At 41.1% G+C, this 10,794-nt stretch overlaps 1 long non-coding RNA gene across 1 annotated transcript; it reads right to left on the minus strand.

The window, feature by feature from the left end:
• Positions 1-5,611: 5,611 nt before the first annotated feature.
• On the minus strand, positions 5,612-8,373 carry LOC133254464 (uncharacterized). Its single transcript, XR_009738678.1, has 2 exons — positions 5,957-8,373; positions 5,612-5,869 (listed from the first exon to the last, which is right to left on the minus strand). It is a non-coding gene; the product is annotated as an uncharacterized LOC133254464 (long non-coding RNA).
• Positions 8,374-10,794: the final 2,421 nt, after the last annotated feature.

A 10,794-nucleotide genomic window follows, 5' to 3' on the forward strand; every position in this document is an offset into this window, starting at 1 on the left:
CAATTAGAACCGGACATGGAACAACAGACTGGTTCCATATAGGGAAAGGAGCACATCAAGGCTGTATATTGTCACCCTGCTTATTTAACTTCTATGCAGAGTACATCATGTGAAATGCTGGTCTGGATGAAGCACAAGCTGGAATCAAGATTGCCGGGAGAAATATCAATAACCTCAGATATGCAGGTGAAACCACCCTTATGGCAGAAAGTGAAGAGACACTAAAGAGCCTCTTGATGAAGGTGAAATAGGAGAGTGAAAAGCTAGCTTAAAACTCAACATTCAAAAGACTATGATCATGGCATCCAGTCCCATCACTTCATGGCAAATAGATGGGGAAACAGGGGAAATAGTGAGACTATTTTCTTAGGCTCCAAAATCACTGTGGACGGTGACTGCACCATGAAATTAAAGATGTGTGCTCATTGGAAGAAAAGCTATGACCAACCTAGACAGAGTATTAAAAAGCAGAGATATTACTTTGCCATATAGTCAACGGTATGATTTTTTTTAGTTGTCGTGTATGGATGTGAGAGATAGACCATAAAGAAGACTGAGGTCGGAAGAATTGATGCTTTTGAACTGTGGTTCTGGAGAAGAGTTTGAGAGTCCCCGTACTACAAAGAGATCAAACTAGTCAATGCTGAAGGAAATCATCCCTGAATTTCATTGGAAGGACTGAAGCTAAAGCTAAAGCTCCAATACTTTGGCCACCTGAGGGGAAGAGACCACTCACTGGAAAAGACCCTGATGCTGGTAAAGATTGAAGGCAGCAGGAGAAGGGGATGACACAGGACAAAATGGTTGGATGGTATCACCAACTCAATGGATATGAATTTGAGCAAACTCCAAGAGAAGGTGAAGGACAGGGAAGCCTGGTGTGTTGCAGTCCATGGGTTTGGAAACAGTTGGACACGACTGAGCAACTGAACAACATACATGATTAGACAAAGCACAGAGGACTTTAGGGCAATGAAAATATTCTGTATGAGATTACAATGTTGGCTATATATCATTATACTTTTGTACAAGCCCACTGACTCATTAGAAAAGCCCTGATGCTGGGAAAGATTGAGGGCAGGAGGAGAAGGGGATAACAGAGGGTGAGATGGTGGGACAGCATCATCAACTCAATGGACATGAGTTTGAGCAAGCTCCAGGACTTGGTGATGAACAGGGAAGCCTGGCGTGCTGCAGCCCATGGAGTTGCAGAGTCAGACAAGACTGAGCGACTGAACTGAACTGATAGAATGCATAACACCTAGGTGACTCCTGAGATAAGCTATGGCTATTGGGTGGTTAAGAGATATTAATGCAGGTTCATTCCTGATAAAAATGTACCTTTCTTATGAGTGATATTGATAACTGGGGAGGCTATGCATACAGAGGGTGGGAATAATCTCTGTAGCTTCCTTTCACACTTGTAAACCTTGAAGTATTCTAAAAATGGGAGACCTGGGTTCAATCCCTGAGTTGGAAAGATCTCCTGGAGAGGGAATGGCAACCCACTCCAGTATTCTTGCCCTGCCCCCCAACAAATAGGGGGCTCAAAGAAATATTTAGACTAGATTCTGTCGTGGCTCAGACGGTAAAGTGTCTGCCTACAATGCGGGAGGCCTGGGTTCAGTCCCTGGGTCAGGAAGATCCCCTGGAGAAGGAAATGGCAACCCATTCCAGTACTCTTGCCTGGAAAATCCCATGGACAGAGGAGCCTGGTAGGCTACAGCCCATAGGATCGCAAAGAGTCGGACATGACTGAGTGACTTGTCAATGTCAATTCTAAAAATAAAGTCTTAAAAAAAAGAGAAAATGTTTCATAAACCATCAAGCATCATGCAAAGAAAAGACTACTGTTTTCATGTTGAGGGTGGTGTTAGACAAAATATTATTTTGTAGGTTTCAGACTGAAGAGTAAGGTTGATGGTTGGGGGCAGCCGATTTGATTCTCTGGTGAGACTCTTAAAGGAATAACTTCAAGACGTGTGTTTGTACAAATTTGATAATGGTGTGAAGCAATCGTGGGCCCAATCCTGGCATTTGAGACAGAGGTGGATGGTTTCTCGAGGTCCCCAAACAAGTGTTTAAAACCTGCAAAAACGGCCTCAGAAAGTGGGAAGAAGAAATTAAATTTAGTTCTGCTTGTAAATAAGAAATATTCTGAATCCAAACACATATGCTCTATGCTAAACTCTCCTCAGATTAGCATAATCAGAAAGTCGAATTTGCTAATTCCAGATCAAGGAAGGAGTTCTAGCCCATCTGTTTCTTTGTAAAATGTGAGGACCTATTACAGTCTCAGTGAGAACAGAACTTGGTGTTTATTGCCATGTTAATGTTTTGTCCTTTATGGAGCACCACTCACCCCGAAGTCTCCTCACTTCGCTGCAGACAGTCAGCGTCTCCATAACCCACTTGGTGGGCAGGGGGAGCAATGAGGCAGCTGTTCCCCATGCAATATTAAAGAGCAATTTGGGATCCAAAATAGAGAAGGATATTGCATTCACATAACAGTGTCGAGGAAATAAAGCACACAGTTGCCTCGAATGAAACGGAACGAAAACGAATGCCTCACTTGTGTACAGAGTAGCTGGGCACCTTTCAGTTCAGTTCAGTCGCTCAGTCGCATCCGACTCTTGGCGACCCCATGAACTGCAGCACACCAGGCCTCCCTGTCCATCACCAACTCCCAGAGTCCACCCAAACCCATGTCCATCGAGTTGGTGATGCCATCCAGCCATCTCACCCTCCGTCGTCCCCTTCTCCTCCTGCCCTCCTTCTCCTCCTCTTTCCCAGCATCAGGGTCTTTTCAAATGAGTCAGTTCTTCCCATCAGGTGGCCAAAGTATTGGAGTTTCAGCTTCAACATTAGTTCTTCCAGTGAACACCCAGGTCTGATCTCCTTTAGGATGGATTGGTTGGATCTCCTTGCAGTCCAAGGGACTCTCAAGAGTCTTCTCCAACACCACAGTTCAAAAGCATCAATTCTTCAGTGCTCAGCTTTCTTTACGGTCCAACTCTCACATCCATACATGACTACTGGAAAAACCATAGCCTTGACTAGATGGACCTTTGTTGACAAAGTAATGTCTCTGCTTTTTAATATGCTGTTTAGGTTGGTCATAATTTCCTTCCAAGGAGTAAGTGTCTTTTAATTTCATGGCTGCAATCACCATCTGCAGTGATTTTGGAACTCACCTTTACTGTGTTTTAGATCCAGACAGCTTTTCTCCAGGAGCCCTTGCAGGCTGCCAAACTGGATGTCCACTTGGCAGTGACCCTGGAGAATGAGCACCCACCCCTGATTATCAGTAGCGTTGATGGATCTTCCTTCAAGTTCTCCCCTCCAAGCAGGGAAGGCGCTGAGTCTGTGCTTGGTGCAGGAGCTGGGAGGTTGGAGGTGTAGGAAAAGAACTGGCAAGTCAAGGACCATAGCAACCTATGGATAAGCCCACAGCTCTGAGCCTGAATTTCTAACCTGTGATGGCTTTAATGAGCCTCCTCTGCTGGACCTATTTTTCCAGCTAAATACTATTCTTAATGAATGAGCCAGGATAGTTCCACACAGGGGATATCATTTATTTCAGGTGGAAGCCAGGGGGCATATTTAAGAATATTACACAGGTCACACACAACAAGGCACATGGAATACAAATGTCAGAAAGTCATTTGCTTTTTACTAGAAACTTCTTTTGAACTCTTGAGAGTGCCTTGGACTGCAAGGAGATCCAGCCACTCCATCCTAATGGAAATCAGTCCTGAATATTCATTGGAAGGACTGATGCTGAAGCTGAAACTCCAATACTTTGGCCACCTGATGTGAAGAACTGACTCATTGGAAAAGACCCTGATGCTGGGAAGGTTTGAAGGTGGGAGGAGAAGGGGACGACAGAGAATGAGATGGCTGGATGGCATCACCGACTCAATGAAACTGAGTTTGAGCAAGCTCCGGGAGTTGGTGATGGGCAGGGAGGCCTGATGCGGGGCAGTCCATGGGCTTGCAAAGAGTCAGACACGACTGAGCGACTGAACTGAACTGAACTCATACTCTTTTTTCCATTAAAAGTGAACTTTCTCAAACGTCATTTCCTGATAAGTTTAGTAGTTCACCTCTTGCCATACATATTCGAGTTCTGAATTACTAGGACCTAAAATATTCTGGTCCACCTTACCAGAATTGGTAGAGAATGAACAGGTTTATACATGCGTGCTTTCTGAGCTGCCACCAGAGCTCACTACTTAGATTGGGAATGTTAATTAAAATACTACACTTTTATATATTTCGCTTTCAATAGCCTACAGAAGATGGTTCACTGGTTCCTTGATATCTGAAGGTCCTCACTTTGAGTATCAGCTATTTCCCTGTGCTTTCATATAATGGTGCCACATGAGACCTGGTTTGAAGTGGCCTTATTCTAAGCCTCTGAAACATTCTGTCTGGTTTTCATGGTGTTCTGGTTTCTCGCCACCATCTCTCTTTCTGCTTACCACAATTTCCTCCTTGCTTCTATTCTTCGCCACTTTCAATTTTTAAATGTGTCACATGATCAAATATTTTCAGAGTGTTCATAAAGAGAGAGTGAATTAGAGTCCTGAGTGAGCACAGGTGAAATTGATTTATAATAAAACACAAGACTTTCCATGTTATCCGTCTTAAAAGATGGTTCATTTTTAATCCAAATCGTTGAGGCTGCTGGTTTAAGTGAGAAGGGGCTGGGTAAGGTTGCCTCTTGGTGTTCCAGTTGTTGGAATAATCCCTTCTGAAAGGGGACTGAATGATATGTATATATTTTGCATTAATTTTAGTAGGGCATAGGTCTTGATATATATACATATGTTTGTATATACATATATACATGTATATACTGAAAATAAACACTAAATGATCTACTGAAACAAGATTTCTGATTTTAGAAGGAAGTATTTGTATAAAAGGCATTTCCCATGTGGGATGACCCCTGTGTACCTCTATCCACAGTAGCATAATTTTTAATAGCAAAAAGCTGGGAACAATTACAATAGGAGAAAGTCTAAAGTGATAGAACAGTAAAAGGCTATAAAAACAAAAAGAAGGGAAGTTCTTTGTGTATCAACATGGTGTGATTTCTGTGCTGAAAAAGGTTGTCTAGCTGTTGTTGTTCAGTTGCTAAATCATGTCCAACTCTCACGCGACCCCCTGGACTGTAACCCACCAGGCTCCTCTGCCATGGGATTCTCCAGGCAAGAAAACTGGAGTGGGGTTCCACTTCCTTCTCCAGGGGGTCTTCCTGACTCAAAGACTGAAGCTATGTCTCTTGCATCTCCTGCATTGCAGCTGGATTATTGACCACTGAGCCTCCAGGGAAGTCCCCAAAGGTAGTCTAAGTGAAAGTGAAGTTGCTCAGTTGTTGCTGACTCTTTGAGACCCCATGGACTGTAGCCTACCAGGCTCCTCCACCCATGGGATTTTCCAGGCAAGAGTACGGGAGTAGGTTGCCATTTCCTTCTCTATAGGATCTTCCCAAACCGGGGATCAAACCTGGGTCTTCCGCATTGTAGGCAGATGCTTTACCATCTGAGCCACCAGAGAAGTCTAAAGGTAGTCTAGAGAGCTGTAAAAAAATAAGCCCACATGCATCAGCACAATTGGAGTTTATTTCTCACTCTCATTTTTGGCAAGGGGTTCTCCTCCACGAGGTGATTCTGGGACCTTAACTCCAAAGGATCATTTTGTTTTCTTTAACTGAGATTGCGTGAAGACCATCATGTTTTTCCTTTCCTCATCTGGTCCTACTTCCCTCCAAAGCTTCATCATCGTCTGCGTCCAGCCAGTGAAATGGTGAACGCATCCCTGCTTCTTAACTCTTGATCTTAACACATTGTATCTGAAAGAGCTGGACCCAGAGCCATAGCTCAATCAAACAAAGGTTGTAAAATGCCCGTTCCTGCCTGAGCAGCTGCTCTGAGCTATAACTACTTACCCTGAAATGAGAGAATGTTCTTTGTGGACTTGTAGGTTTCTCTGCCATCATCTCATTTACATATCCCTACTAGAAAAAAGCAAGGTGCACAGTATCTGTGTCACTAGGCATCTAAAGAGAAGGGGGAATGTATATTTGTATTATTACATGTCTTGAAAAACAATTAGTTACCATGGTTACCTATGGAAGGAGTTTGGGGAATTAGCAAATAGGAGAGGAGACAGAAAGGAAACTTCATTATATACCTTTATATACTTTTGATATGCTAACACATGAATGGAATTACTTATACAGAAAAAAATAAGAACTAGGAAGATGATGGACTGCTGTACCAATCTAGGCAGAAGGAAGGTAAGAAGTATGACTTCCAGACATGCTGTCGACCCATCTGGCTCAGGGCCTGCACATCCCACCAGCAGCGTGGGAGTGTGCAAGGCCATCTGGGAGCCCCGTCAGGAACTGCGGTCTTGAAGGCTGTGAGCGAAGTGTAGGCGAAGATGTACCAGAACTGATGTCATTATAGGAAACCTACTTTTCTTTTCTGAGAGAGGAGACAGAAGCTCATACAGGGACTATCTCACTTCATACAGTCTGTGAAATATACATAAGTAAGGCAGGTGTATTTTCATAGTTCTTTTCAGTAAATATATATTTCTTATTGACCTCGGTGGATTGGAGAGTTTTCACCACAGAGAATGGAACACTGATGTCTCTGGACAAGTAAATACTCCTTGTGGCATCCAGTTATGGATTCAGGCAATGAAGGATATCTGCAGAGACAGTAGGGGATGAAAGTTAGGTCCAAGTAGTCAAAGCTATGGTTTTTCCAGTAGTCATGTATGGATGTAAGAGTTGGACTATAAAGAAGGCTGGGCACCGAAGAATTGATGCCTTCAAACTGTGGTGCTCGAGAAGGCTCTTGAGAGTCCCTTGCACAACAAGGAGACCAAACCAGTCAATCCTAAAGGAGATCAGTCCTGAGTGTTCATTGGAAGGACTGATGCTAAAACTGAAGCTCCAATACTTGGGCCACCTGATGCAAAGGGCCAACTCGCTGGAAAAGACTGATGCTGGGAAAGATTGAGGGCAAGAGGAGAAGGGGGCGACAGAGGATGAGATGGTTCTAGGGCATCATTGACTCAATGGGCAAGAACTTGAGCAAACTCCAGGAGGTAGAGAAGGACAGGGAAGTCTGGCATGCTGCAGTTCACGGGTCACAAAGAGTCTGACACAACTTATCAACTAAACAGCAACCACAAGGAGATGGAGAGATGGCAGAGGAGGAGATGGCTGCCTAGTACCTACATGGGATGATGTCCAAGGGAGGTTTCATCTTTATCTTCAAAAAATGTTGCCTATAAAGACTGAGAAGCACCAGGAATCCAGTGTGAGGGAGGTTGTCAATGATTTTTATAGGTTCACTGTGACAGGAGCACAGCCCCCAGGAGATGTCAGCATACTCCCCACCCCGGTGTCATCAGCTGATGCAACCCTGCCTGCTTTCCTGGGAGAAAGCTGGAAGGATGATCTGGAGAAGCAGCGGCAGGGGTGTCCCGGGAGGTGTACTCGGGACAGCCTTGGGAGACGCGCTCTCAAACAAGACAGGAGGGATGTGCTTCACGTTTTGGCTAAGGCTTGATTCTGCTGTGGAGTCTGAAGTATAGTGCCAGCCATTCTTCAGCGTTTCATTTATCTGAGCCAATGCAAAACTCTTGACTCCAATTATTTATAACATGTCCTTTCCCTAATCACCCAGTATTCCTCATTAGATGGATCAAAATTTCCTGAAAGAGACAACAAAAGAAAACATGTGGTATCACCCCTTAGGAAAGTATGTTATTTTGCTTTTCCAGTGTGCAAGCATCCACTCAGATCTTGCATAAACAGGCTACAGTTTGCATCTTCAAGGGGCTCCATAACTCCTTGGGGAAGACAAAGAGTAAAATAAATAAGACTGTGCTAACAGTTGTGATTAAAAGTACATATTTTTGGTTCCCAAATTTTTCAGTTTCAGGGACCCATAAAATTAGAAGTGTAATATAACACACAGCTGCCATTATTTATTTGGTTCAGAAAGTCCTTACATAAAACCCACCACTTACTAACATCACCATTTCATTGTATAAAGCTTATCACAATACCTAAAAACATGGTGTATAATCACATACAAGGAAAAAAAAGAACTTTTGGAAACAATTGATATACATAATCTTAAATAGGAATCTTAGGGGTAAAAGTTGGTTTCAAGGGAATTTCTTTTAACTGGCAGTTTTTTCAGGCTCTATAGACCAGGCAGCCCACCGTGAGTTGCTGCTGTCAATACCCCTCCAACAATGACTATGATGAGATAAGCCCCCAGCCTGAGCTCTTTTAGGAAACTTGAGAATAATTACATTCTTCATGCCTCATTTTCTGGTGATACTCTAAAATGGAAAAAAAAAAAAAGAAAACGGAGACAACCACACTCCCATACCTCATTCTCATAAAGCTCTGACCTCTCTGCCCCTGACTCAATAACTTTTAAACTTGAGGAAATCTTTTTCTTTTTTTTTTTTAATTATCATTTGCAATTTATTCCCAGAAATATTCTTCCTCTGCTTTTTCTTTTATTCTTTAATAAAAGGCTTATATTATGATATTTTCCAAATACTGAAGCAACTTTGTATTGTGGACTAAATGAAGTGTGGTGATGGTACGTTAGATTATACATCAGAAATCTGGATGTTATTTTGTTTAATATTTTTCTTGTAAGTAAGAATAGGCTATAATTTTCTTCATTGCCATCCCTCATTTATGCTTTTTCTAAAAAAAAAAAAAACAACAAAAAACCTCGAGACTGCAATGACCCTTAGAGGCAACACTTATTTTTCTATTCTCTGAAAGAACTTGGTAAGGTTTGGAAATAATTGTTTCTTGAATGTTTGTTAAAACTTAGTGGTAAAAACTCTCTGGGTCTGAAAATGATTTCTGGAGAAGATTTTTACATGCTGATTCAGTTTCTTTAATGGTAAGATTTTCTTTCTCCTCTTAAGTTAGATTTAGTAATTTGAAATGTTCTAGAATTTACCCATTTTACATAAATTTTCAAATATATCAATCTGAATTTTTGTAGTTTTGCTTACAACTGTTTTATCTCAGCTATATCTGCAGATATGTTTCTCTTTAATATTCTTAATAATGTTAATTTTGTCTTAACAGTATTTTAATTTTTTAATTAAAATACTTAACACTTTTAATTAAAAATTTAATTTATAAAAATTATTAAAAATAAAAAATTTAAATTTATTAAAATACTAAAATTTTTATTAAAATAATACTTTTATTGATTTTAACAGTATTTTAATTTAACTTTTGTTATTCTTGATTAATATTTTCAAAGATTTGTCATTCCTAGTAGTTATTTTAAATAATCAGTCTTTGATTTCTGCTGATTCTCTCTAATGTTATGTTTCATTTTCATTTCATTCATTTGTGCCCTTATTGCCTATTTCTATTTTTTATTTATTATTTTTAACAAGTTAAATTGGATACTTAGTTCATTTGTTTCAGTCTTTCTACCTTCAAATAAGAGCATTAAACATGATGAGAATTTAAGTATCTTATTAGCTGCATCTCATGAGTTTTAATTAGCATTGTTATTATCATTTAGCTGTAAATATTTTTAGCTTTTAATTATGTCCTCAGTCTTCTTTAACCTATAAGAGCTCCTCAGTCTTTCTCTATCTTTCATAACCTTCATACTTTTGAAGAGTAAAGCCTAGATATTTTGTAAATTGCCCCTCAATTTGTACTTTGTTACAATCTTTTTTTTTTTTTCTCTTTTTGTGTTCTACATTTTAACTTGGTGTGTGTCTAGATCTAACATTGTTCTACTTCTTATTTGTTGGGATTCACAGTCATTCTGAACTGGATATTAATCGAAGATTGATGTTTTCAACAATTTTGGAAAACTTTCAGTCATTATACCTTCAAAATGTGGTCCACTGGAGAAGGGAATGGCAAACCACTTCAGCATTCTTGCCTTGAGAACCCCAAGAACAGTATGAAAAGGCAAAAAGATAGCACACTGAAAGATGAACTCCCCAGGTTCATATGCTACTGGAGATAGCTACTGCTATCTACTGGGATGCTACTCCCAATATGCTACTGGAGATCAGTGGAGAACTAACTACAGAGAGAATGAAAAGATGGGGCCAAAGCAAAAACAACACCCAGCTGGGGATGTGACTGGTGATGGAAGTAAAGTCTGATGCTGTAAAGAGCAATACTGCATAGGAACCTGGAATGTTATATCCATGAATCAAGGCAAATTTGACGTGGTCAAATGGGAGATGGCAAGAGTGAACATTTGACATTTTAGGAATCAGCAAACTAAAATGGATTGGAATGGGTGAATTTAACTCAGATGACCATTATATCTACTACTATGGGCAGGAATCCCTTAGAAGAAATGGAGTAGCCATCATGGTCAACAAAAGAGTTAAAAATGCAGTTCAGTTCAGTTCAGTTCAGTCACTCAGTCGTATCCAACTCTTTGCGACCCCATGAATCACAGCACACCAGGCCTCCCTGTCCATCACCAACTCCTGGAGTTCACTCAGACTCACGTCCATCAAGTCAGTGATGCCATCCAGCCATCTCATCCTCTGTCGTCCCTTTCTCCTCCTGCCCCCAACCCCTCCCAGCATCAGAGTCTTTTCCAATGAGTCAACTCTTCTAATGAAGTGGCCAAAGTACTGGAGTTTCAGCTTTAGCATCATTCCTTCCGAAGAACAGCCAGGGCTGATCTCCTTCAGAATGGACTGGTTGGATCTCCTTGCAGTCCAAGGGACTCTCAA

The sequence above is a fragment of the Bos javanicus genome, chromosome 9 (assembly GCF_032452875.1).
Source record: "Bos javanicus breed banteng chromosome 9, ARS-OSU_banteng_1.0, whole genome shotgun sequence".
In the NCBI taxonomy this organism is placed as follows: Eukaryota; Metazoa; Chordata; class Mammalia; order Artiodactyla; family Bovidae; genus Bos; species Bos javanicus.